General features: G+C 38.6%; 1 protein-coding gene and 1 long non-coding RNA gene across 2 annotated transcripts in view; both read right to left on the reverse strand.

Annotated features, from left to right (window-relative positions):
- PIK3AP1 (phosphoinositide-3-kinase adaptor protein 1) overlaps positions 1-26,902 on the reverse strand; it is a 265,547-nt gene that overhangs the window by 205,282 nt on the left and 33,363 nt on the right. The window lies entirely within an intron of this gene.
- On the reverse strand, positions 1,393-12,348 carry LOC110256881. Its single transcript, XR_002338953.1, has 3 exons — positions 12,116-12,348; positions 7,979-8,145; positions 1,393-2,370 (listed from the first exon to the last, which is right to left on the reverse strand). It is a non-coding gene; the product is annotated as an uncharacterized LOC110256881 (long non-coding RNA).

Here is a 26,902-nt window from a genome sequence, read left to right on the forward strand (position 1 = left end):
AAAAAGTCAAAAAGTTTGATCCCTACAAATATTAAATGATGGAGAGGGTGTGGAGAAAAGGGAACCCTCCTATATTGGTGGTGGTAATGCAAATTAGTGCAGCCACTATGGAAAATAATATGGAGGTTCTTTGAAAAACTGAAAAATAGAATTACCACATAATCTGACAATCTCGCTCCTGGGCATATATCCGGAAAAAAATGAAAACTCTAATTTGAAAAGAAATACGCACCCCAATGTTCACAGCAGCGCTATTTAAAACAGCCAAGACATGAACACAACCCAAGTGTCCATCAACAGATGACTGGCTTAAGAAGATGTGGTATATATACACAACAAAATCCTACAGCCATAAAAAAGAATGAAACTTTTCCATTTGCAGCATTATGGATTGACCTAGAGAATACTATAGTAGTGACAAATATTATATGATCCCACTTATATGGAGAATCCAAAAAATAATACATATGAATATATGTCCAAAACAGGAACATAAACTTATAGTTACCAAAAGGGAAAGGGAGTAGGAGAAGGATAAATTAGGAATATGGGATTAACAGACACAAACTACTGTACATATAAGCAACAAGGATTTACTCTGTAACACAGGGAATGATATTCAATACCTTGTAATAACTTATAATGGAAAATAATCTGAAAATATATGTATATATAACTGAATCACTTTGCTGTACACCTGAAGCTAATATAATACTGTATATCAACTATACTTAATTTTTTGAAAAGAAAATGATACAAATTTGTATTTTTACTGAGTTTTTATTACAAAATTAAAACATGTTAATGATAGAAAATTAAACAGTACAGAAGCAGAAAGTCACTGCTTCTTCAAACCAAAAACTTATTCTCAGAGATAACCATTATTAGCAGTTTCTTTTGTATCATTCCAGAAAATAAACAATCATACACACACACATCCCAAAATGGCATCATAGAAAACACACACTTTTTCAACTATTTTATTTCTTTTCACTTTATTTCATTCCATTTCATTTCATTTGCTTTTTAGGGCCATATCTGCAGCACAGCAACTTGGGATCTGACCTACACCACAGCTCAGGCAATGATGGATCCTTAACCCACCTGAGTAGGGCTGGGGATCGAACCTGCATCCCCATGGATACTAGTTGGGTTCGTTACCCCTGAGCCATGAAGGAACTCCACAATCTCCCTTTTAAAATTTAGTGTGGGACTTTCCGTTGTGGTTCAGCAGGTTAAGAACCCAACATAGTGCCCATGAGGATGCAGGTTTGATCCATGGCCTCATCCAGTGGATTAAGGATTTGGTGTCACCAGGGGCTGTGGCATAGGTCACAGATGTGACTTGGATCTGGCATTGCTGTGGCTGTGGCTAGACCAGCAGCTGCAGCTCCGTTTGGACCCCTAGCCCAGGAACTTTCATATGATGCAGGTGTGTCTGGAAAAAAGACCAAAAAAATAAATTAATTAATTAATTAAATAAAATTTAGAGTGTCTTGAATATCTTCTGTATCATGGCTTCCATAAGGTGATCTCATTTAATAGTTACCTGAAATGCCATTATATGGAGGCACCATAATTTATTTCGCTGTTCCTCTATTTGTAACATTTAGGTTCTTCAGGATTTTCCCATTACCAACAAGGTGCAGTACACATCTTGTGTATATGTATGAATGGTGCATGTGAATATGTACATATAATTCACTTGTCTATATGAATATATGCAAACGTATGTGAACAAATTTACATATGTGCATACATATTTATAAATATATTTATTTCAGCTTTATTTTAATCATTTGTAATTGAATAGTGAATTATTAGAAGCGAAAGTTCTGAAGATAAACCCTTTGGGTTCAAATCCTGGGTCTCTCCTGTGTAATTTTAGGCTAATTACTTGTTTGCGCCTTGGTTTTCTCTTCTATAAAATGGAGATGTTAATAGTACCAGCCTCTAGGGCTACTGAGAAATTTAAGTAATATGATCAAAACAAATTGCTTGGCACAGTACCTGGCTCATAGTAAGGAACTAATAAATAGAAGCTATTATGACTATCACATATCTTTACACATGTAAATACCCTCATAAATGTATAAAGTTATATGATCAATTCCTTGAATTTTAAATATTGGATGAAAGGGCATGTGCATTTAAAAGTTACAATACTATAAAATAATCCTCCAAAACATTGAACTAATTTACACTTCCACCTATATTGTGTGAGATTGTTTATTTGTCTATGGCTTTGACAATACATACTTGGTATTAATAGGGAGGTCTCCAGCGGTCTAGTGGTTAGGACTCAGCACTTTCACCACTGTGGCCCAGGTTCAATACCTGGTCTGGGAACTGAGATTCCACATCAAACTTCTGCACATCACAACCAAAAACAAAACAGAACAAAAACCACTTAGTGGGAGTTCCCATCATGGCTCAGTGGTAATGAACCCAACTAGGATCCATGAGAACACAGGTTCGATCCATGACCTCGCTCAGTGGGTTAAGGATCTGGTGTTGCCATGAGCTGTGGTGTAGGTCGCAGAGGCAGCTTGGATTTGGCAGTGCTATGCCTCTGGCCTAGGATGGCAGCTACAGCTCCAATTCGACCCCTAGCCTGGGAACTTCCATGTGCCTTGGGTGTGGCCCTAAAAAGAAAAAAAAAAAAACCACTTGGTATTAATAAAACTTTTTGTTGTTAATCTTATTGAGTGAAAAGTGGTATGCCATTATGAATGCATTCCTTTCATTATGAATAAGGCTGACCATCTTCTTATATCAGTTAAAATTAATATTTATTAATGTGATTTACCTGTTCATGGGTTTTGCTCATTTTGCAATTGAGTTATTCATTTAAATTATTTATTTTTAAGAACTCTTTAAGTCACTCTTTAAATTATTGATTTTTAAGAACTCTTTCCATAAATCAAGAATAAATAATTAGAACAGACTGATCACTAGAAATGAAATTAAATATGTAATTTTTTTAAAAAACCTCCCACAAACAAAGGGCCAGGAACAGATGGCTTCACAGGTGAATTCTGCTAAACATACAAAGAACTTACACCCATCCTTTTCAAACTTTTCCAAAAGATTGAAGAAGGAACAATTCCATTCTATGAAGTCCTATCACCCCAATACCAAAACCAGACAAAGATACTGAAAAAGAAAATTATAGGCCAATATCTTTGATGAATGTAGATGCAAAAAATTCTAAAAAAAAATTTAGTCAACCCAATCCAACAACACATAAAAAAAAAAAATCATACACCACGACCAATTGGGATTCATCCTAAGTTCACAAGGATGGTTCAACATACACAAATCAATCAACATCCTATACCACATTAACAAAAGAAAAGTCAAAACCACATGATCATCTCAATAGATGCAGGAAAATCATTTGACAAAATCTAACATTCATTCATGATAAAGTGGGTATAGAGGAACACATCTCAACATAACAAAAGCCATTTATGACAAACCCACAGCCGATGTAATACTCAACAGCAAAAAGCTGAAAGCATTCCCGCTAGAATCTGAAACAAGACAAGGATGCCCACTCTCACCACTTTTATTCAACATAGGATTGGAAGTCCTAGCCATAGCAATCAGATAAACAAAGGAAATAAAAGGTATCCAAATTGGAAGAGAAGAGGTAAAATTGTCACTTTGTGCAGATGACACGATACCATCCATAGAAAACCCCAAAGACTCCACACAAAAGCTACTCAAACTGTTCAACTAATTCAGCAATGAAGCAGGACACAAGATTAACACTCAGAAATAGTTACATTTCTGTGTACTAACAACAAAATATTAGAAAAGGAATATAAAAAACAATACCTTTTAAAATTGCTCCACCCAAAATTAAATACCTAGGATTAAATCTGACCAAGGAAGTGAAAGATTTATATGCTGAGAATTATAAAATATTAATCAAGGAAATTAAAGAGGATTCAAAGAAATGGAAAGATATCCCATGCTTCTGATTGGAAGAATTAATATCATTAAAATGGCCATATTACCCAAAGCAATCTACAGATTTAATGCAATCCCTATCAAATTACCCATGATATTTTACACAGAAATACAACAAACAAATCCAAAAATTTATATGGAACCATAAAAGACTCAGAATAGCCAAAGCAATCCTGAAAGGGAAAAAAACAAAAACCAAGCAGGAGGCATAACTCCCCCAGACTTCAGGCCCAATATTACAGAGCTACAGTAATCAAGACAGTGTGGTACTGGTACTAAAACAGACATACAGCCCAATGGAATAGAATAGAGAGCCCAGAAATAAACCCAACATCTATGGTCAATTAATCTTCAACAAAGGAGGCAAGAATATAAAATGGGGAAAAAGAGAGTCTTTTCAGCAACTGGTGCTAGGAAAACTGGACAGCCATATGTAAATCAATGAAACTAGAACATACCCTCACACCATGCACAAAAATAAACTCAAATGGCTTAAAGGCTTAAACATAAGACATGACACCATAAAACTCCTAGAAGAGAACATAGGCAAAACATCCTCTGACATCAACTGTACAAATGTTTTCTTAGGTCAGTCTCTCAAGGCAATAGAAATAAAAACAAAAATAAACCAATGAGACCTAATCAAATTTACAAGCTTTTGCACAGCAAAGGAAACCATTAAAAAAAAAACCTACAGAATGGAAGAAAATAGTTGCAAATTATGCAACTGACAAGGGCTTAATCTCAAAAATATACAAACAACTCATACAATTCAACAGCAAATTAAAATGCTGGAGTAGGTGTGGAAAAAGGGGAACCTTCCTACACTGTTGGTGCGAATGCAAGTTGTTAAAACCACTGTGGAAAACAGTATGGAGGTACTTCAGAAAACTAAATATAGAAGTACTATTTGACCAGCAATCCCACTCCTGGGCATATACCCAGATAAAACTTGCATTCAAAAAGATACATGCACCCTCATGTTCACTCCAGCACTATTCACAGTAGCCAAGACATGGGAACAATCTGAATATCCATCGACAGATGACTGGATTAAGAAGGTATGGTACATATACACAACGGAATACTACTCAGCCATAAAAAAACCCAAAATAATGCTGTTTGCAGCAACATGGATTCAACTAGAGAGTCTCATACTAAGTGATGTAAGTCAGAAAGAGAAAGACAAATACTATATAATATCACTCACGTGGAATCTAAAATATGACACAGATGAACCTACCTACAAAACAGAAATGGACTCACAGACATGGAGAGCAGATTTGTGGTTGCCAAGGGGGAGTGGGGAAGGAATGGGATGAACTGGGAGTTTGGGATTAGTAGATGCAAATTATTACATTTAAAATGGATGAGCAATGAGGTCCTGTTCTATAGCATAGAGAACTATATCCAATCACCTGTGACAGAAAATGATGAGAAAAATAGTATGTATAACTGGGTCACTTCGTTATACAGCAACATAAGTAACTCCTTCAAACAAATAACAAAATATGCAAACAAGGTAATTGAAAAATGGGCAAAGAATAGGAACAAAAATTTACAGAGAACCATTAATTGTTAGCTTATAAAATGTTCATCCTTAGAGACAGTACAAGAAATGCACACTCTGGAGTTCCCATTGTGGCTCAGTGGTTAAGGAATCCAACTGAGAACCATGAGGTTACAGGATTCAATCCCTGGCCTTGCTCAGTGGGTTGGGGATCCAGCGTTGCCATGAGCTGTGGTGTAGCTTGCAGACTCGGCTTGGATTCCGCATTGCTGTGGCTCTGGCGTAGGCTGGCAGCTACAGCTCCAATTGGACCCCTGGCCTCCATATGCCGCGGGAGCAGCCCTAGAAAAGGCAAAAAGACAAAAAAAGAGACAAAAAAAAAAAAAGAAAAGAAAAAGAAATGCACACTCAGAAAAACTACAAGGTCTTACTATAGAGCAATATTCTGTGATAAAACATAATGGAAAAAATAAGAAAAAATATGAAAAATGCATATATATGTATGACTTAATCACTTTGTTGTACAGCATAAATTAACACATTATCAATCAACTATACCTCAATAAGATTTTTTTAAAAAAGAAATGCACGCTCAAACACTAGTTGTCATTATTGCCTATAAGATAGGCAAAATGGAAAAATATTGCTAATATCTAATGCTGTTGAGTAATAGGCACTCTTGGTCACTCTGACAAAGAAACCATTTTAAGTAATCAATTAAGCAATTGCACTTTCACACCTTCCTTTTTTTCTTTTTTTTTTTCTTGCTTGATTGATTGTATTTCCAAGCAAATGGTATTGTATCACCAGCTGCCAAAGGTAACAACTGAATGAAGTGTGAAACAACATGAATCAAAAGCTGTAGCACGTGGAAGCCTGTTCACAGCACTGAGTGATAGAAGTGAAGCTTCTTCTTCCACTTTGCACATTTCTAATGTGGATTTCACAATTCAAGGAAAAAAATTAGCAAGAAAAAATTAATGTTCTCGCATTTTTTCCCAAATATGCTTTTGTGTAACCTCATTATGCAGTCTGTACGCATCTCACTTTTGCCAAATGCATCTTATATCCAAGCATTCTCCAATAGCGTGAATTAAGAATTAAATTCTCATTTCAAAATAAAAGCTTCTATTTTATTTTCCTCTTTACTTGAAAGTAGAGAAAGAGGAGGTAGGAGGGGAAGCTTTGGGAGAGGATTTTGAGCCACATAAAGAACATGGTCACGTTCACCTGGTTGCCCTTATTGTACAGAAGAGGACAGTGTAAGCTAAAGGAGGCGAGACCTCAAAAAACACAGAAGATGTAGATGTGTAGCAGTTGCGGCTGAACTTTGTTGTGGATCATTCCAAAGGGGTTTCTACTCTCTTGTGATCCACCCCTTCCCTGTGGTTACACATCCTGCAGAAGACCCTTCTGGTGGAGACTGACCACTAGGTGGCACTGTGCACGCTGGGCTAGTTTTCCCAGTAAAATATCCTCAGGCCAGCTCCAGATGGCTTCTGTGGACAGGTCTTTCTCAGGCCGGCTACATCATAATTTTTCTTCAAAATCTATAAACTCAGCCAATTTTAAGAACTATCTCATTTTTATCAGAAAAGAAATAATTTCCATTTGTAATGTGGATATTTTTTGGAAATAGTCCTTTGCTAATTTGTAAAGCTAGGCCAGCCTCTAGGGATTTTCAAGGTGCCCGTGACAGGTAAGCTATGAACTGCAGCTGCAGAACAAGTATGGACAGTGTATAGTGCATGGAAGTGCTTCAAGAGACCCAAGACAAAATGAAAGCCTCTGGAACAAACCACAGCCAACACCTCAGCCTTTGTTGAACTTGTTTCTCAGGACCAACTTGGCAGTGAAGCAAGTAGAAAGAAGCAGAACCTCCAGAGGTAAGTTGTTTTGTTTTGTTTTGTTTTGTTTGTCTTTTGTCCATTTTTTTTAGGGCCGCACACACAGCATATGGAGGTTCCCAGGCTAGGGGTCCAATTGAAGCTGTAGCCACCGGCCTACGCCAGAGCCAAAGCAATCCCAAATCCGAGCTGTGTCTGTGACCTATCCCACAGCTCACAGCAACGCCAGATCCTTAACCCACTGAGTGAGGCCCGGGATCAAACCCGCAACCTCATGGTTTCTAGTCAGATTCATTCCCGCTGCGCCACAACGGGAACTCCCAGAGTTATGTCTTTGAGACTGTAAGAAACATCAACTAAATCATCAAGCAGCAGGCCCTGACCCCTTCATCCTGAACCTCCCAGATTCCAAGTAGCCCTCAGCTGGGAATTGTCATGTCTAACTAATCATCAGCACCATCACCTCCCACCCAGCGTCCATGGAGTGGCCACAGCAACATTGTCACTGACAATGGTAGCATCCTGAAAACAAGTCTTCCCATCTGGGAGAGGAAGACCAGAATTATAAGACAAGAACCACTGATACACTTGGGTCCCATGACCTGGAAACCACCCTGAGGAAGCTATTTGCTGGGAGAATTACCTCTTAGAAAGGAGGTTCTTTGGGTAGGAGCAGGATCCAGGACCTGGTGGAGAAGGCAAGCTTCACTGGATACCCCAGAGAGTATCCTATCCCTTGGCACACACTCCTGTGTCTCTGAAGTCACCGATTCTCTGGCACGTCCTTTAGCAGCCTATTGCCCAACCTGTCTGAAAAATTCCAGAATGTAAAGCCACTGGAAAGTTCTGCTGTTCGCCACCTAACAGCAGAGACCACCACAGCCTCACCCCAGGTCATTGCAGACCTCCATCTACTTGTAGTCACCAAGGGCTTATGGAAGCTAAACCTTGACCTGGGCCAAATGTCCAACCTTAACAACTTCGAAGATGACAGTGTGGTTGAGAATATGAAAAAGCAGCATGGACAACTACATTGTACTCCTGAGCCTCACTTCTTCTGTACCAGTTTAGCACCCAGAGACATCTGATGAGAGATCTTGGGCATAGGTATGGGGATCAGGCAGAAGTTAGCTGAGCTGGCCTCAGGTTCTCAGAGGAGATGCGGGAGTCAGTGGCTGCCACAGATGGAGATGGTGGTGTGAGGGGTCTAGTGAGAGAACCACATCAAGTTCTGTAAACCTGGAACCTTGAAGCAAGGTTTTCCAAAATGTAATCCCTAGACCTTCAACATTAGCATCCCCTAGGAAGTTGTTAGAAATGCAGATTGTCAGGCCCTACTCAAAGCCGGCTGAATGAGAAACTCCTGGAATTGGGGCCCCCCAAAATCTGTTTTAATAAGCCTTTCAGGTGATTCTGATACAAAAGTTTTGAAACACTGCCTAACATGATGTATAATTAAAGGCAGTCTCACCCCCATCTCAGATACCATTCTAGAGGCTGTCTAGCCTGTGGGAATGATGTTTAAAAGCATATTCATTGTCTGTTTTGTGTGTGTGTGTAGCATGCCACTGACGCTGGGCATCAGAAAGAACACAAAATTAGCCAGAGCCATCATTGTTCAAGATTATTATTATTGTTGTAAAGCCCAGCACACAGTAGGTACTCTGGGAATGTTTGCAGTCAACAATAAAACATTTTTTATATATGGTCTATATAAATTGAATTTCATATACCTGATATTGAGTGAAAGAGGCCAGATATAAAAGATCACATACTCTATGATATCATACAAATGAATACTAAGAAAGGGAAAAATTAATAAGGATAGAGGTCAGAAAAGTGGTTCTGTTTGAAGGGAGAGTGCTAATAGACTGTCTGGGCTGCTGGAACATGACCTCGGTGATGGTTACATGGGTGCATGTGTATAAAGGTCGTCAAGTACTACACTTCAGAAAAGAAGGAAAGAAAAGTAAACACCTGAGATGAGAGCCCTGCTGGAAAGGAAGGCAAGAAAACAACTATGAAGGAGTTCCCGTGGTGGCTCAGAGGTAACGAACCTGATTAGTATCCATGAGGATGAGATTCAATCCCTGGCCTTGCTCAGTGGGTTAAGGATCTGGTGTTGCCACGAGCTGTGGTGTAAATCACAGATGTGGTTTGGATACCATGTTGCTGTGGCTGTGGTGTAGGCCAGCAGCTACAGCTCTGACTTGACCCATAGCCTGTGAACTTCCATATGCCAAGGGTGCAGCCCTAAAAAGACAAAAAAAAAAAAAAAGGAAAGAAAACAACTGTGAAAATGAAAATAAGATAAAGAAGAAAAGGGGGAAGGAGTAGAAATAGAAGAAATGCAAAAGACAGTCATTTATTTAATTGTAGACCCAGAAAAGAAAACAAAGCAATGAAACAGAACTAACATTTAAAACCATAATCCAAGAAAAATCTTCAGAAACAAAGAACTCAATCTACATGTTGAAAAGTACCAAGTACCTGAGAAAATTAACCCTAACTCTGAGACACATCTTGGCAAAACTATTAGATTTTAAAAAGTAAGAAAAAAAGTCCTGGAGTTCCTGCTGTGGCTCAGCGTAGTATCCATGAGGATGTGGGTTCAATCTCTGGCCTTTCACAGTGGGTTAAGAGTGCAGCACTGCTTCGAGTTGTGGTGTAGGCTACAGATGTGGCTTGGATCCTGAGTTGCTGTGGCTTTGATGTAGGCTGGGAACTGGGCCCTAGCTTGGGAACTTCCACATGCTGTGGATGCAGCCCTAAAAAGAAAAAAAAGAAAAAAAAAAAAGTCCTCAAACCCTCCAGGCAAAAAAGGATTATAATTTACAAGAGCATAAGAATGAGATTAGCATCAGGCTTCTCAAAAGCAACATACCAAGCAAAACAAAAATGGAGCAGCATTTTCTAGAAAATGAATGAAAAAAACCTGTGATCCAAAACAGCCGAATTATTTTTCAAGTATCAGGAAAAACATTTTTCAGCTTATATGAATTTAGCACCTTTCTAAAGGAATCTCTTAGATATAAAGTTTTATCCAACCAAGAGATGACGTGGAAAATGTTAGTAAAAGAATGATTTTAGAGTTCTCGTCGTGGCTCAGTGGAAACAAATCTGACTAGTATCCACGAGGACACAGGTTTGATCCCTGGCCTTGCTCAGTGGGTCAGGGATCTGGCATTGCTGTGAGCTGTGGTGTAGGTCACAGACTCAGCTCAGATCCCGCGTGGCTGCAGCTACAGCTCCAATTGGACCCCTGGCCTGGGAACTTCCATATCCCATGGGTGTGGCCCTAAAAAGCAAAAATAAATAAATAAATAAATAACAGATCCTTATATCCCGAAATTTTAAAATTTTATATTAAACAATTTTCAGTTTCTTAAGAAATGCAACAAGAAAAAAATTTTTTTTTTTATCTTTAGGTGGTGATGGATGTTAACTGCACTTGTTACACTGATCATTTCACAAACATGTATCAAATCATTATGCTACATACTTAAAACTAATACAATGCAAACTTAAATCACAGAATTTCTAAAACTATGATTAATGAAAACACTACATGTCAGAATCAATGGAATATATTAAAACAAAAATCAAAGAAAAATTCATAATACTAAACACTTTTATCAATTAAAAACAAAAGAATGAAAATAAATTCCTAACCCAAAAAACTAGGGGAAAAAATAGGAAAAGAACAACAAAGCAAGCCAAAAAAAAGCCCAAGGTGGGAACTATTAAAGATATGTAGAACAATAATGGAGAAAGGAATACAAAAGCAGAAAATCTAATTAATAAGGATTAACAAAATAGACAAAGCACTCAATAACTTGATCATAAAAGAAAGGAGAAAGCACAAATATACAAAATAAAAAATGAGAAGAGAAACACAACCATGGAAACAGAATAAATTTTAAAAATCATGAGATTAAATTGCACATTATGCAAATGTTTAAAAACATAGATTAGATGTATATTTTCCTAGGGAAATAAAGATTTAAATGTACATATTTCTAGGGAAATACAAAATTGATTTTAGAGACATAAACTGAGAATTGGTAAAGAAGAGGTACATGTATGTATATATGGATGATACAACAGTTTATGGGTAAGCCTTTCAGAATCAATTATAAAACTACTGCAAACAATAGAAGAATTCTAAAAGATAGCAAGATATAAAGTTAATACTCAGAAATCAATAGCCTTCATATGCATTAATAACCAGTTAGAGGATATAATGATAAAGAAAATCCCACTGACAATAGCAAAAAAATAAAATTAAGTAAGTAGAGGTAAATTTAACAAAAAATGTAAAAAAAACACGTGAGTAAAACAGCAAAATATTTGTAAAAGACACAAAATAGACTCAATCAAATGAAGACATTCATTTTTGGATAAGACAATTCATCATAAAGATATCAGTTCTGCTTAAGTTAACTTGTAAAGTTAAGATAATCCTAATAAAAATACCAGCAGTTGATACTAAAACTCTTACAGAAAAACAAAATGCAAAAAAGCACCCCCCAAAAAAAACTAAAAAAGAAAGACAAACTACTAGACATTAAAACATGCAATAGCGCCTCTAAAATTAAAGCAATTGGTACTGATGCTTAAATAGACTGGCCAGCAGAATTCAAAAGAAATTCCAGAAAGAGACCCTAGTAGACATGGAAACTTGTATACAACAAAAGTGGCATCGGAAATCACTGGAATACATAAATGACACTGAGGCAAACCAGGACCCTTTTGGAAAAAGATACAATTACATTCATACCTCATTTCATGCACAGGAAGAAACTCAAACCTGATCAGAGATCTAAATGAAAAAAAAGAAAAGAAAAAGAAACCAAAAAAAGATGTTTAAATTCCTTTTTAACCTGAATACAGGGAAAAGCTTTCAAACTGTGACTTGATCCAAGAGTAATAAAAGGAAAGATTGATAAATTTGACGACATAAAAATAACTTTTTTTTTTTTTTAACTTTTTGGAGCCACACCCTGCAGCATATGGAAGTTCCCAAGCTAGGGGTCAAATCAGAGCTTCAGCTGCCAGCCTACACCACAGCCACAGCAACGCGGGATCCGAGCCACCTATGTGACCCACAGCACAGCTCATGGCAACCCCGGATCCTTAAGCCACTGAGAGAGGCCAGGGATCGAACCACATCCTCATGAATACTAACTAGTCAGGCTTATTTCTGCTGAGCTACAACAGGAACTTCCAAAAATAAACTTTTTTTTTTTTTTTTTTTTTTTTTGGCTTTTTGTCTTTTAGGGCAGCACCAGGGGCATATGGAGGTTCCCAGGCCAGTGGTCCATTCAGAGCTGTAGCCGCTGGCCTACACCAGAGCCACAGCAACACGGGATCCGAGCCGCATCTGCGACCTACACCACAGCTCACAGCAATGCCAGATCCTGAACCCACTGAGCGAGGCCAGGGATTAAACCCGCATCCTCATCAATGCTAGTCGGGTTTGCTAATGTTTGAGCCACAACTCGAACTCCTGAAAATAAACTTTTGAATGGCAAAAATATGTATCATAAACAAAGTAAAAAGATAACTGATGAACTGGGAGAAAATGTTTGCAACATACATTACACATAAAGGACTGATATCACCAATATTTTTTAAAACTCTAAAATTTATTTGAGGAATAAAGGACCAAAAACTCAATAGAAAAAAATGAAGGGAAAAAGATAGGAACAAGGAGTTCACAAAAAGATATAAAAATGGTCTTTAAAGTACATAAAAATGTTCAACTCACTTATAATTAGAGAAATACACATTGAAGCTAAACTGATAAGCCATTTTTTACCTACTAGACTTGGAAAAATTGGCGGTGGCGGGGGAAATGGCAGCACATTCTGTTGGTAAGGCTGTGGGGAAACTGGTACTCTCATATTTTGCTGGTAAAAACTGGGAAATTGGTATAACTCTTTTGGAGGGGAATTTGCTGATATCTGATAAAGTATATATGTACTTAAACATTTTGTCCCAACAATACTACTCTAGGAATCTACTCTGAATGCATGCCTCCACCAATATGAAAACACACGTGGATATGGTTGTTCACTGCAGTATTGTTTGTAATTGCAAGAGATTGGAAACAACCTAAATTTCCCTTCATAAGAGAATGTTTGAATAAACTATGATACATCCACATGGTGATGATTTTGCCATTGTAAAATGAAAGAGGAAGAACTGATAGGAAGTGATTTCCAGGATATATCATTAAATGAAACAAGCAAAATGCAAAGAAACGTTTATTGAGAAACACTGTTAAAATGGTGGCATGAGGAGCTCTAAGGACCAACCACCTGGCAAAATAATTCTAACTGGAGAAAATTAACAAAAACAAGCACATTTAAATACTCTGAAAATAGCCCTAAGAGCATACAGCAAATGAAGATACATTTATCCAAGAACATCTACTAAATGTTGCTAAGATCAATAGGTGAGTGTGGCACTTGAGCCACAACTTACTCCTCCCAATGAGCTCAGTGGGATGGAAGCTCCTCTCCCCTCCAGCTCCCAGGCAACAACTAGAGCATTTCCCCAAGAAGGGCAGGTCATTAGCATTTCTTATCCTTCCCAGCAATGTGCTACAAAGGACAAACTCTGGGCAGATGGCCAGGGGTTGGACAAGGGGTTGAGGATTCTCTTCTTAGACCCAGCGCCTACTCACAGGGCAGAAGCTCTACCTCAGGGGACCAAGCTAAGAATCCTGGGACCCTGATTGCCTTCACCCCCACTGCTAGTAGACTGCAGGTTACACAAGAAGCCAGGGAACCAGAGGGTCCCTCCCCTGCCTGGATATTATATGTCCTTGGGAAGGATTTGCCAAGCAAAAGTGACGGAAAAGTCTCACCACCGAAGAGTTGAATAGATTTGATTACATAAAAATTTTAATCATATACGTTAAAAGGATCATAAACAAAATCATAACATCATTAAAAAATTTAAACAACCAAATGGGAAGAGAATTTGCAACAAATGTAGTATGGAAATTAAGACCTACACAAACGAGGATTCAGAGTTTACTGAAAAAGAGAGTCATCAGTACATGCTTTTCAAAGCCTGTAGGAGGAATGGGAAAGCCTTAATGGTGAAAAAACTAGAAGGCCTAAGGTGTGCTTTGATTGGAGTTGTTTGGCAGAGAAGCTAGAGGCAGACTAAATAGAAGCAGGGCATCTTATGACATTAGTTTGAGGAGCATATTTGGCTTTCTCTGCTTGGTCCTGAGTTGGAAATTGGGAAGAGAGAACAAAAACAAAAACAAGGAAAACTGACCATCACTGACCAAGTCCTAAGGATTCTAGGCCAATTTCTACAGAGGTTCTGTTTTGGTGGCCTGGACTGGCTGCAGCAGAGGTTGCTGGATATAATTCTGTTGTCATACATGATCTAGCTATTGTCTGTTTTTATATTCGGTCTCTCAGTAGCTAAGGTGTATAAAATGTGAAGCTGATACAAAAGGGATAAGAAAAATGTAGAAGTCCTCAACAGATTAAGTGGTCAAAATATATAAACATACAATTTCCAGTTTTGGAATTAGAAGTAACTGATTCAGTAGATTCAAATCATAGGTAAATTTGATTTGTGCAAATCTGATTGCAAGGGCTCAAGAAAAAAGAAAGGAATGTGATTCAATTCTGTAATTTCCCACAATGAGTGTATTTCACAGGCAAAACACACCATTATTCAGATGGTCTTATAAAGTGGGTTAGAATTGCTTTGTCTTCAAGAAACAAATTGCAGAATTAATTATGACCCAGAGAGAAACACTGATAAAGATTTAGAGGAACTGATAATATCAGCTATGGAAGATATTATTAATATTTTATGGATGAGTTATGATAGTGTTTTCAAATTATGGGTTATAATATATTAGTTGATTGTGAGATCAATTTACAGGGTAATCAGCATTTTAAAAAACTGAATGGTATAGAATAGAACAGAATACTGTCTTTTTGCCTTAACAGTTAACTTTTATTTTTTATTTATTTATTTTGCTTTTTAGGGCCGCATCTGCAGCATATGGAAGATACCAGGCTAGGAATCAAATCTACAGCTGCCGGCCTAGCCCACAGCCACAGCAACGTGAGATCCAAGCCATGCTTGCGATCTACACCACTGCTCATGGCAATGCCGGATCCTTAACCCATTGAGTGAGGCCACGGATCAAACTTGTGTCCTCATGGATACTAGTCGGGTGCGTTACAGCTAAGCCTCAAGGGGAACTCCTAGCAGTTAACTTTTGGAACACAACATTTGGGAGAAATGTGACTCCAGTGTAAACTTTAAATAATTCAACCTCACTGGAGAAATAAGTAGGGATAAAGCAAGATGCCATTTGTCTAAATGGAACTAGATCAAACTTAAAATTTCTGTGCCTCAACTGATACAGTCAACGGAGTAAAAAGGCAACCTACAGATTGGGGAAAAAATATCTGCAAATCATATATCTGATAAGGTGTTAGTATTCAGAATTTGAATAGAACTCTTATAACTCAACAAGAGCAACATCAAAAAAAACCCCAGTTTTTACAAGGCAAAAGACTTGAAAAGACATTTTTCCAAAGATGGGATATAAATGGTTAACAAGTATATGAAAAATGCTCAACATCACTAATCATTAGAGAAGTGCAAATCAAAATCACACCCATTAGGATGGCTACTATTAAAACAAACAAATAAACAACCAAACAAAAAAAATCCAAAACCAAATTAACAAGTGCTGTCAGGGATGTGAAGAAACTGAATTTTTCGTGCACTGTTGATGGGATTATAAAATTGTACAGCCACTATGGAAAACAATGTAGTGGTTTCTCAAAAAATTTTTAAAAAGAGCTACCATTTGATCCAGCAATCCCTCTTCTGGGTGTATACCCAAAAGAACTGAAAGTACACTCGTTCACAGCAGAATTATTCACAATAGTCAAGCGGTAGAAGCAACCTAAATACTCACTGATAGATGAATGGATAAACAAACTGTGGTATATATATGCAATAGAACACTGTTCAGGCTTAAAAAGGAAGGAAGTCTTGGCACATGCTACAACATGGAAGACCCTTTAGGACATTATGCTAAGAGAAATAAGTCAGTCACAAAAGGACAAATAACTACGATTCCACTTTTACGAGATATCTAAAGTAGTCAAATCAGAGTTGCCATCATGGTGCAGTGGAAATGAATCTTGACTAATATCCATGAGGACGTGGGTTCCATCCCTGGCTTCACTCAGTGGGTCTGGGTCAGGGATCTGGCGTTGCCATGAGCTGTGGTGTAGGTGGCAGATGCAGCTCAGATCCCATTTTGCTGTGGCATAGGCCAGCAGCTGAAGCTCTAATTTAACCCCTAGCCTTGGAACTTCCATATTTCATGGGTGCAGCCCTAAAAAGCATAAATAAACAGTCAAACTCATAGAAACAGAAAGTAGAATGGTGCTTGCCAGGGGCTGAGGAGGAGGGGGAGATAAAGAGTTGCTGTTCCGGTAGGTAGGTACAGAGTGTCAGTTTTGCAAGATGAAAAAGTTCAGGAGCTCTGTTGCACAACAATGTGAATATACTTAACACTACTGAACCGCACATAAAAACGATTAAGAAAGTACTTTTTATGTTATGTGTTTTTTCCCACAATTAAAAATAAATATAGAAATGGTTTTGTTTTAAACCAAAGCAATATACCATTTTGTCATTAAACTCCCAAAGCTTTTAAATGATAATGCTAAATGTTGGTGAGAGTTTAATGAGAAGAGTAGTCTCACTATTGCCAGTAGAATCATCTCTTAACAGAAAGCAGTTTGGCAGCATCTTTCGAGAGATTTTAAATATTAATACCCTGCAATTCAGTAGTTCTATTCATAGAAATCTATCCCAAGGAAAAAATTTTAAATGTGGACAAGGATTTAGGCACAAAGATGTTCTCACATTTTTTTTTTTCTTTTTTTTTTTCTTTTTTGTCTTTTTGCCATTTCTTGGGCCGCTCCCGCGACATATGGAGGTTCCCAGGCTAGGCGTCTAATCGGAGCTGTAGTCTCCGGCCTACACCAGAGCCACAGCAACTCGGGATCCGAGCCGCATCTGCCACCTACACCACAGCTCACAGCAACGCCAGATCCTTAACCCACTGAGCAAGGCCAGGGACCGAACCCGCAACCTCATGGTTCCTAGTCAGATTCGTCAACCACTGCACCACGACGGGAACTCCCTCACATTTTTTTTAAAGTAAAAATTGCAAACAATGTAAATATTGAACACATGGAGAATGGTACATATAAGAACATTAGAACATTAGAAAATGAGTGAATAAAACATCATGATGGTATATCATAGAGCTGTTAATTCATGAATTAAATTTTTAAAGGAGAAATGTTTATGATATAATGTTAATTGTGCTAAAGTATAATTTTTTAAAAAGAAAATCATGATCCTCACACAAATATAAAATGCAGCAACTCTACCTCTATAACTAAATAAAGTGAACATCCATCAAAGATTTAACACATTAATTAATGCATTAATTAAGGAGGGAACCAGTCGTTCCCGATGTGGCCAAATGGAAACGAATCCGACTAGGAAACACGAGGTTGTGGGTTCCATCTCTGGCCTGGATCAGTGGGTTAAGGACCTGGCATAGGTCACAGAAGCAGCTTGGAGCTGATGTTGCTGTGGCTGTGGTGTAGGCTGGCAGCTATAGCTCCAATTGGACCCCTCGCTAGGGAACTTCCATATACGGCAGGTGTGGTCCTAAAGAGAAAAAAAAAAGGGGAGGGGGACCAGTTGGGTATCATAACCAGTTCAAGAGTATTCAAAGAATCCCACAGGAACAGGTCAATCAGGAATACTTTAATGAATTTACAAATAGATACAATACTGACTGTATCTACTTGAGAATTTTGAAGTCATTTGTCCCTCTTACCCAACAGAAATCATTTGCATATCTATGGCTCAGAGTCATTTGGATTGCTACGAGTCAACAGAGACTTATAAACAGGACACAAAGTGATGAAAAGTAACTTTTTCTTTTGTTATCACCCCCACCATGTCAAAGTCTTTTACAACTTTTACTGACAGTTGAAATGATCAGAATATAAAATTGAACATATAGCATTGTCTCAATTAAGGGGGGAAAACAGAGAAAATATACCCCAAATAATATTAAATTTAAGTGTGGGTTTTTTCTTAATGGTACATTTAGTGGTTTAGTTTCTTTCTTAATCTTTTCCATCTTTTCCAAATTTTTTACATAACTGCAAGAACATAGTTAATGTCTGGGATTAGCTACCTGTGGAAATACTCTCCCAAAGCAATCTTCCTCTAAACAAATTTAGGAGTTCCCGTTGTGGTGCAGTGGTTAGCGAATCCGACTAGGAACCATGAGGTTGCGGGTTCAGTCCCTGGCCTTGCTCAGTGGGTTAAGGATCTGGCATTGCTGTAAGCTGTGGTGTAGGTCGCAGACGCGGCTCGGATCCCGAGTTGCTGTGGCTCTGGCGTAGGCTGGCGGCTACAGCTCCGATTAGACCCCTAGCCTGGGAACCTCCATATGCTGCGGGAGCGGCCCAAGAAATGGCAAAAAGACAAAAAAAAAAAAAAAAAAAATTAAATTAAAAAAATTTAATTTTTTTTTTTAAATTTTATGGCTATGCCCCAGATATATGGAAGTTCCCAGACCAGGGATTGAGCCCCAGCTGCAGCTTCAACCTATGCTGCCATCAGATTTTCTTTTTTTCTTTTTTTTTTTTTTTTCTTTTCCTTTTTAGGGCCGCACCTATGGCGTATGGAATTTCCCAGGCTAGGGATTGAACTGGAGCTGCAACTGCAGGCCTATGCCACAGCCACAGCAACTGCAACATCCGAGCCATGTCTGCAACCTACACCACAGCTCACAGAAACGCCAGATCCCCGACCACTGATCAAGGACAGGAATCAAACACGAATCCTCATGGATTCTAGTTGGATTCGTTTCCGCTGTGCCACAAAGGGCCAGATTCCTAACTCACTCAACCACACTGGGAACTTCCAGCTGTAAATATTTCTGAGGAATCAAAACATTTTGAAATTCGTTATAGAAATCACAGTCGAGGTCTGAAAGGAAAATAAGTTGATTTTTAAAAAAAAATTAAATGTTACATGAATTAATAGTAGGGATGAGATTTGGTAAAGGGAGATTTTGGTCTGCACAAATAGTGAGGAAAAGATCTAGACGTAAGTGATTTGCCAGTGTTTTCTCAGTAATCCTAAGAGGAAAAAATACACTGATTTGAGATGGTTGGTCCTAAACATTTCAGTAAAAAAAAAAATTTTTTTGAGTTGAATGGACAGTTTATCTGTCTCCTATACTAAGATTAAGAGAAATACTTCTAAAAGAACATCCTACTCCTTTTGTTCTGTTAAAGAACAATACAAAATGGAGATCGAACTTGAAATTTCCCTGAACCATGTAAGCAAAACTAAATCTAGTTATTTCTTGTAAATGTCTTTGATAATCATAATAGAAACTTAAGTCATCTTCCTAAAAATGGTAAAAAAAAAAAAAAAAAAAAAAAAAAAGATACTTTTAACCAATCCCCTACCATCTGGAAAGGCCCCAACAGTGTAGTAACCAATCACTGTAAAGATTAAGCAACTTCCTCATTTTCACTTTATAAGCCATCCTGTAAGGTCATGCCTCTGAACCTCCTATCAGTTTTGTATTTCAAAGTTCTTGGTTTGCAAACCCTTGTTGCAGTATGTGCCATGAACTCTTATTAAATCCTATTTTACAGACCTGGTGGTTTTAATTTCACTACTTCTGAATTTTTGACAGTTCTCGTTCTGTTTTTACCTTTATGATTTGGTCTCATGTTCATATCCACTAGAACAGTAAGTCTTATACACTTGTAATGTTCTATTAAAAATGCTAAAAATAGACCCTAGGTATATTGGTCAGTAGAGCCCACCTTAGAAACTCATCTTGAACTTGCAGTGTCTTTACAAAGAGGTTCCATCAGTCTTGGCAACATCTACAACAGTAAGATTCTGGGAGGCCAGTGTTCAGAGGGCACCTGGGGGCATAGGTGGTCCTATACGGGAACTGCTTTCTCATCTCTTTGGCTCAGTGTTCCTATCAGGAACAAGTCTTCCTCAAGGGACAGCAATTCCTATTAGACTCCAAGGATATGTGGTGGGCAAATAACCAGGAAAGGAAAACAAAGTAGAGATAAGTGATAAAAATTAGGGAATCTTAGGCAGATGTACTGTTCTTAAGTCATGGTGATCATTTTCATCTACATATAACTAGACTTTAATTGATTTACTATTAGACAAATTGGCATTGTAAGATAATTTCCTTCTTAGGATTTATGAGATTATGTTGTTGTTTGCATTACTTACATAGTGTATATTCTTCTTCAAAACACTCTCACCTTGTCTCAGGAACAATAAAAGGGAAAGAGTTTCCCTAACTTCCCCCAACTTTTTGAATATAGAGAAGTGCCAGGTGTTCCTCTAGCACAATAATACTTGGATTTCAATGACTTTAAGGATCTGCTATATTCAAAATCAAGATTTCTATCTCCCAACCCTGTTTGATCTTACTGTACGGCCAGAATGGAGAACCCCCAATGCATGTGTTTTACCCTTTTTAAAAGCATTTTCACATGCCATCCTTTAAACTTTGCTAAATGGCCCCTTTCCCTAACCTCAAGCAGTTAAGAGTATGTAGTATGACTTAGTGTAGCCAGTTTTATGTTCAGCCTGGAATATTGACTTTTGAGAGAATGCTTGCAAAGTCTCAGGGCCAATTAGAAATTATTCTTAAGAGAGTTCCCGTCATGGTGCAGTGGAAATGAATCCGACTAGGAACCATGAGGTTGCAGGTTCAATCCCTAGTGTCGCTCAGTGGGTTAAGGATCTGGTGTTGCCGTGAGCTGTGGTGTAGGTCCACAGATGCGGCTTGGATCTGGCGTTGCTGTGGCTGTGGCTGGCAGCCGTAGCTCTGATTTGACCCATAGCCTGGGAACCTCCATATGCCGAGGGTGTGGCCCTAAAAAAGCAAGAAAAGAAAGAAAGAAAGAAAGAGAAAGAAAGAAATTATTCTTAAAATTACAGTGGCATTGCCAGAAAACTGGGTTCACTATCAAAAGACACAACCTTAGCTCAAGTTCTGGAGAAGGAAAGATTTATAACTAGCAGCAAATAGGGAGAACGAGGGAGATCTTTCTCAAAGCAATGTTTCACCAAACAGCAAAATTGGGGAAGTTTTAAGCTAAGGATATATGCATATTCATGAAGTGACTTGAACTACTTTACAAATGGTTGGTGAAATAATTTTTTTCAGATCTTTATGTTTCTGACCAAGAATGAATGGATGAAACTATGAGAAGCAATACCTAAGAAGTTTATTTTCTGCTGCTAATTTTACCCCAAACTTCCTTATTTGGTGAGTCTGTAGAAATTTGGGCTGAGCCTGTTGACTTTTACTGAACCTGAAAGATGCTTTTCAATACCTTATTTTTCAAATTGTTTGTGGTATTTTGAACTGAGTTGACTTTTACAATTTTTTGAGATGTAAAACATATTTTTCCCCCTAATTCAGTCTTTATTGGCTGTTTCAGCTTGGGACCACTAGGACTAACAGGTGGGAGAGGAATACACATTTATGCATGTCTAGAGCAACCCCCTCAGAAAAGAGAATAAATCCAGTTACAGAACTTACATGGCAGTTGGGAGGGGTGGAAAGGGGACACAATTATGTACAGAGACTAAAGGGGATGTTGGAGAAGGTTCTTCAGCAATAGGGCATGGTGGTGCTGAAGAGGGGAAACTCAAAACTGTAGTCAATTTAACTATTGTCTTAGGGCTGGCTGCTCAGCCACAAAAAGATTGAATTTTTTTATATCCAAAATAAAAGTCCTAACAATACCTACTCCATTGTCTGTAAAGAACATCAAATGAGAATCTGTATATGAAAGTCCTTTGTGAATGTAAAAAACTACCGTTAAGATTAGCAGCGTGTTTATTTACACATGATTTTGTATGCATACACGTTATGAGAGTAATAGAATTTCATATGATCTTTGTAGAATGGGTAGGAGTTAATTGGCAGAGAAAAGTCAGTATGTGAGGAAAAAAAGGTATATGATAAAGAGTAATTAATCTAAACCAAATACAATTAAAAGAGAAACATGAGAGGCACTCTGATTTTCAAAATAATAATACCCACTATAAATATTATTATTATCCACTGCTTTGAAAATTCTTCCTAATGCAGTAAGACATGAAATAGAAATGAGGCATAAACATCAAAGGGAAGAAACAAAAATCATTATTTGTAGATGATGCAGTTTCAGTACCAGAAAACTAAAAAGAACTGGTTAAGAGTATTGAAATTAATAAATGCACCTGGTTAAATAGCTAGAAAGAAATTAATATATATAAGGAAGCAACAGCATTTCTCTAACCAGTTGGAAAAGATAGTGAAATTTTGCCTACATGTGATGCTGAATACCCTTTACCTCCCAGTCAAGTGCCTTGTCCAAACCAGATCCCCCCATGGTCCTTATCTTTCCTTCCTACCATATTGATGCTACCTTGAGGACAATCTCATGCATTCCATATATTTGTGTTCATCAGTATCAATGAGAATAAATTTTATCTTGAAAATTCTGGGTTAACAATGCAGGTGGATCAGGATTCTCTAAGACTGCTTAAGAGAGGCCCTTCATACAATGTTTTTGTTAAGGTTTATCTCTCTCTCTTTCAGTTTCCCTTAGGTCTTGCTTTCCTTCCATCCTTCCAATAACTGTTTGTTATGAAATATAATAACTTGTAGACTTCTATGATAAGACTGCAATAAATGCAGTGTCTGTCTGCACATGGAAGTGAGTGGTTACTCCTCTAGTCTCCACCCATTTATCACCTAGACAAAGGCTCCTCAGAGGGTTAGCAGAGTTATAGACCCATAGCCTCTCTCAGTTAGAACAATCCTCCCCCAATCTATCTGCCTTATCCACCAAAAACTGCTGAGGATTTTATGGCTACCATCTGACTGCCCGCAGCTCTCAGCCATCACTGGTAAGCACACTCAGGTCCTTGGTCTGGAGAAATTTATCCTCTCTGGCCCCATAGGGACTTTGGACCTGAATTTAATTTGAAGATGAAAAATGTAGGGGCTGGGCTAAGACTGGGAGAGGTGAGTAACCAGATCAGAATGTGGAAGAAGAAGGTGAAAAATGTCCCTCCCTTCACTGTGACCTGGTGTCCCTTCCTGGGTCAAATTCGATACCAGCAAAGGTACATGGAGGGACCTCACCAAGAGTTTAGTGAGGGAATGTGATGCCTCTTGCTCTCTCAGCTTAGCCCTTGTACTTTCATGCTGAGCAGTGCGAGACCAGGCAACGGAGTGAGTAGGGAATATTACCAGGCTTGGTGGATTTGCCTAGTGGAACTCATAGCTCCATCCACTGCTTGCTGACAGAGCTCCTAACCCCAGCACCTAGTTTCCCCTATTATTAACATCTTACTTTAGCATGGTATACTGTCAAAATTAAGACACCAACCTTGTTACATTACTATTAACTAAACTTCAGACTATGTCACTAGTTTTAACTAGTATAAACTGAACTCCCAATTAAATTTCACTAGTCTTTTCTAATGTCCTTTTTCTGTTTCAGCATCTAATCCAGGATACCACATTGCATTTAGGGGCTAATATGCTTTTAACTATGTATAAACCTTCTTAAATGACCATTTCTAGTTCCGCCCTTGTACTTTCTCCTAAGACTTTCCATCAAACAGAGGGGAGGAAAAGGAACCAAAATCCTAAGACAGCTCTAAAGCCATCTAGCATTTCTCCTCAGCATTTCCTGAAGTGAAATTTCCTGAGGAAAAGTGTAACAAGAGGATCTGTATTTTAAAGAAAAGAGGGTTTCTATAGTTAAATGAGTTAAAGAAGTGCTAGATGCAAAATCCTTTCTTTTTTCTTCTTTTTTTTTTTTTAGGGCTGCACTTGCAGCATATGGAAGTTCCCAGGCTAGAGGTCCAATTGGAGCTGAAGCTGCCAGCCTACACCACAGCCACAGCAATGCAGGATCCGAGCCAAATCTGCAACCTATACCACAGCTCATGGCAAATCCTTAACCCACTGAGCAAAGCCAGGGATCGAACCCGAGTCCTCATGGATACTAGTCAGGTTCATTACTGCTGAGTCACGATAGGAATTCACAAATCCTTTTTTTTTTTTTTTTTTTTTTTTCCGGTCTTTTTTAGGGCCATACCCACAGCATACGGAGGTTTCCAGTCTAGGGTCAAATCAGAGCTGTAGATGCAGGCCTGTGCCACAGCCCCAGAAACACCAGATCCGATCTGCGTCTGTGACGTACACCACAGCTCATGGCAATGCCGGATCCTTAAGCCAGAGTGAGGCCAGGGATCGAACCTGCATCCTCACAGATACTAGTCAGATTTGTTTCCGCTGAGCCACAACGGGAACTCCCCAAATCCTTTCTTGAAGAGGCAAAATATTTATCAATATGATAAAATCTCTGAGAAGTCTTTCAACAAATAAGTCAGTTTAACTTGATTTAACTGAACTTTTTCAAATTTCAGTCATTTGAGTACCACCTTCACGATTTTTTCCATATCTGCAGACAGTCTGTACTATTACTGACTTAATATTTTTCTTTAAATTCACTCATCTTTTAAAAGGAATATTATAAAGACTTTTAATATCATGACTATAAATGAAAAATTATAACCATTATCCAAAATTGATTAGAATGAAAAAAATGTTCATTTCAACCAAGAACCTCCTAAAATCAACTCAAAACCAGTAGTAAACATCAGACAGTGTGGGAAATACTGGTTAATAGAAACCGCCTACCCTTTTTTTTTTTTTTTTTTTGTGAGAGGTGAGCTCCAGCCCTTCTACTCCAACATCTCCTATGGCCCTTTCTCAGGAAGTTATGGGGGGAAGTATCCCACCCCCCACAAAAGAAGGGAAGAATCCAAGAAAGGATAAAGTGGGACCAGGTTTCAGGAGATGCCCTGGGGGAGGGTGGAGGAAAGTTTAAGAATCCAGGTGCTGTTTGCAGCAAACCTGACAGCAGCTGTGGGCTGGAGGCTCTTAAGGGCTGTTGATTTGGTGTCTGATGAGGGTCTGCTTCCCGATTCATAGATGGCTTGCTGTGTCCTCAGATGGTAGAAAGCCTTTTTTTCCTGATCACTTGTTTTTTGTTTTGTTTTGTTTTTTTTTTTTGGTCTTTTTTTAGGGCCAAACCAGCAGTTTTTTAGGGCCAAACCAGGGTATGGGTCAAATTAGAGCTGTAGCCACTGGCCTACACCACAGCCACAGCAACGCCAGATCCCAGCCATGTCTGCAACCTACACCACAGCTCAAGGCAACGCCAGATCCTTAGCCCACTGAGCGAGGCCAGGGATTGAACCTGTGTCCTCTTGGATACTAGTTAGATTCATATCTGCTGAGCCACGATGGGAACTCCTGATCACTTGTTAACATCCTAGGGAGGAAACACTTTGGGAAATTATGATCCAGTTGGTATATCTCTGAGGTCCAGAAGATCAGAAAACATGAACAGCCTAAATTAAAACCAAAGGCCCCTACATCCCTCTAGTGCTCCTCTCAAAATCCTCTGAGCCTGAGTTTCAGACATTTCCTGGACATGGCCAAAGAGGTTCCATGAGGGTCAAAATTTGCAACACATGTTCAGATTTCATGTGGGATCCTATATTTGACGTTTTAAACAGATTTCAAAACCCAGCTCTGAAGCCTCCCTGTCTTCCTCCACTCCAGAGAAAGATCTTGGATCTGATTCTTTGTCAAAGCAAACAGGTACAAAGTGTTTTCTGATTCCTGACTATCGCTACTGACTACACCCAGCCAACTCTCTCATAGACCAACTACCTGCACTTTGTACAGTTCTTCCTAAAGCCATGTTATTTTAAAATTTAATTGTGTTTGAGCAAAAGGGTGTGGCTAAAGGGGTGCCTACTGTTTAATCAGTAACAGAGTGGCAGATAAACAAAGTGCTTTCAGCTGGGCCTGGCACAGTTTGGTACTTAATTCTTCCTAAAGTGGCCTGTGAAATAAGAGTACTTGATTCAACTTATTGTGCTCTTGGCTGTCTTATCATCCCAAGTGGCTAGATTACAGGTGTCTGTCTCTCCTCCACTCGGCCAACTGTGTGATGCTGTGAGTGGCTTTGACAACTAATGCTCATTAATCCTACCCGAGTGAGTGCCACTGGGATTGCTAATAGCCCCTGGATTCATTCATTTTTTTCTCACTCGAAATACTGGACAGGAGTTCCCGTCATGGCTCAGGAGAAATGAATCTGACTAGTATCCATGAGGATACAGGTTCTATCCCTGGCCTCACTCAGTGGGTTAGGGATCCGGCATTGCCATGAGCTGTGGTGTAGGTCGCAGATGTGGCTTGGATCTGGCATTGCTGTGGCTGTGGTGTAGGCCAGGGCCTGCAGCTCCGATTTGACCCCTAGCCTGGAAACCTCCATATGCCATGGATGTGGTCCTAAAAAGACAAAAGAAAAAATAAAGAAAA

The sequence above is a fragment of the Sus scrofa genome, chromosome 14 (genome assembly GCF_000003025.6).
Source record: "Sus scrofa isolate TJ Tabasco breed Duroc chromosome 14, Sscrofa11.1, whole genome shotgun sequence".
Classification (NCBI taxonomy): domain Eukaryota; kingdom Metazoa; phylum Chordata; class Mammalia; order Artiodactyla; family Suidae; genus Sus; species Sus scrofa.